Source organism: Priapulus caudatus, unplaced genomic scaffold (assembly GCF_000485595.1).
Source record: "Priapulus caudatus unplaced genomic scaffold, Priapulus_caudatus-5.0.1 Scaffold110, whole genome shotgun sequence".
NCBI lineage: Eukaryota > Metazoa > Priapulida > Priapulimorpha > Priapulimorphida > Priapulidae > Priapulus > Priapulus caudatus.
The window spans coordinates 533,148-535,812 of record NW_014577171.1 but is presented as its reverse complement, the minus strand read 5'-3'; the positions used below and the strand labels follow the sequence as shown (position 1 = coordinate 535,812).

General features: G+C 49.9%; 1 protein-coding gene across 6 annotated transcripts in view; it reads right to left on the bottom strand.

Annotated features, from left to right (window-relative positions):
• LOC106805349 (F-BAR domain only protein 1-like) overlaps positions 1-2,665 on the bottom strand; it is a 33,158-nt gene that overhangs the window by 15,598 nt on the left and 14,895 nt on the right. The gene's annotated exons all lie outside the window — the stretch shown is intronic.

Here is a 2,665-nt window from a genome sequence, read left to right as displayed (position 1 = left end):
GACAAACACACACAGACGCACACATGCACCCATGGACAAACACACACAGACGCACACATGCACCCATAGACAAACACACACATGCACCCATGGACAAACACACACAGACATACACACACACCTACCCACACACGCGCACGCACACACGCACCCATGCACACATGCACACATGCACGCGTGTACGCACCCACCCACGGACGCACGCACGCACCCCCCTTCTTCCCACACACACCCATGCACGCACACACGCACACACACACACACACGGACGCACGCACGCACCCCCCTTCCCACACACACCCATGCACGCACACACGCACACCTACACACCCACGGACGCACGCACGCACCCCCCTTCCCACACACACACACACACGCACACACACACACATTTAAATTTTAGCATCGACTTGTCAAATATGTCGACGAAAGGAAAATTACTGCGCGGCTTGTGATATGGTGCGACACCTAAACAATGGAATCAAATCATGTTCTGGATAGAAGAAAAAGGAGAAGACCTCTTTGATAAGACATTAATGTCTTATAAGCATTGACCGTTGTCAAATAGTCGACGAAAGAATATACGCGGCTTGTGATTTGTGGCCGCACTTCAGAATCACTTCTGATAGAAGAAAAGGGAGACCTCTTTTGATTAAGACATTAAATGTCTATAGCATTGACCGTTGTCAAAATGTCGACGACAGGAAATACCGTGCGGCTTGTGATATTGTGGCGACCTTCAAATCGTGTCCTTGATGGGGGGAAAAAGGAAGCCCCCCTTTAATTAAAACATTATTTTTCTAGGTTCTCATTCCAAATACTCATGTTTTTCCCGCTACTTCGCCGCGCCGCGACTTACCATCAAGTGTTGGCGACCTTGACCCACGCGTGGGCACCTCAACAGTGTAGCGGCGCGTGGGCCTGACGACAGCTCGGGCACGTCGGACGCGCAGCGACGGCGACGAGCAGAGAAGTTCACGGTGAACATCCGGCCGCTGGGACACAGCACCGATACGCGGCGTCGTGACGAGTCGAGCCACCGTCGAAGATGTCGCTCTCCGCCGTGGGTGTACGTGTAGGTGTGTGGGACGTGGGAGTGAGTGGAGCGTGCGCCCATGACGCTAGTGCTGTGTAGGTGGGGTGTGTAGTGCGATGTGTGGTGGTGTGTGGGAAGGGGGGTGCGCATGCGCTGCGTACGATGGTGTGTAGGTGTGATCGTGTTGTGCGTGCATGGAGGTGCTGTGTGGGAAGGGGGGGTGCGTGCGTGCGTCGTGGGTGTGTAGGTAGTGCGCGCTTAAGGCGAGATTAGTGCTGTGCATGGGTGTGTGTGAGAAGGGGAATGCGTGGTGCGTCCGTGGGTGGCGTGCGTGCACGCGTGCCATAGATGTGCATGTGTGCAATGGGTGGCGTGGTGTGCGTGGCGTGTGTGGGTAGAGTGTGTGTGTATGTCTGATGTGTGTTTGATCTATGGTGTGAATGTGTGTGTTTGTTCATGGGTGCATGTGTGCGTCGTGTGTGTGGTTTGGTCCATGGTCATGTGTGCGATCTGTGCATGTGTTTGTCCGATGAGTGCATTGTGGGGCGTCTTGTGTGTGTTTGGCTGCATGGAGTGCAATTGTGATGCCGTCTGTGTGTGTTTGATTCATGGGGTGATGTGGCGTCTGTGTGTGTTTGTCCATGGTGCATGGTGTGCGTCTGTTGTGTGTTTGTCCTGGGTGCATGTGTGGGTCTGTGTGTGTTTGTCATGGGTGCATGTGTGCGTCTGTGTGTGTTTGTCCAGGAGGTGCATGATGTGGTCTGGGTGTGTTTGTCCCAGGGTGCATGTGTAGGTTCTGTGTGTGTTTGTCCATGGGTGCATGTGTGCGTCTGTGTGTGATTTGTCCATGGGTGCATGTGTGCGTTTGTGTGTGTTATGTCCATGGGTGCATGTGTGAGTCTGTGTGTGTATTGTCATGGGTGATGTGTGCGTCTGTGGGTGTTTGTTGATTTTCTTTCATTAGAGGGATAGATGTCGTGATATCACTCGTTTCATTTTCATTTTTTCGATCTTTCCTGGCAATAAGACAGGGGATTTCAACTCACAATTGTCAGATGCCCTGGTATGATCAACGTTAATGATAGAAACTTGTTTAAATAACATGAGAGAGAGCATGGTAATTTACAAATGTACTGTTTTGTTTAGGAGCGAACGAATTTTACAGCGCTGAACCTGAATAAATGAAGGAGTAGCTTACATGTGACAGATGAGAAAGTCATGATTGTTTTCCGTCGTCGCGATCAATTTCAGACCGTTGGTTCATCCGATGAGACTGATGAGAAAGAAGTCATGATTGTTGAAGCAACGATGAGCAGGATCTCAGTCTTTATCGGACCCATTCAGTGTGCAACACACACACAGCACACACACACACACACACACACAACACGTCGCACGCACGCACGCACGCACGCACGCTACGCACACAAACACACAAATATATCAATATATTAATTAATTATTATATTAATTGCTTTACGCATCAATTTATAGAAGCAAGTTATCCGACTATTCGTGCGCAGCTAAATCGCATCTGATTTGGCGGTTGGAATATGTTCTTTTGCATTGTTTATTCTCTGAAGTTTTTTCAACCCATATCAATTGGATTGTCTGTTCATCAGCATGAAA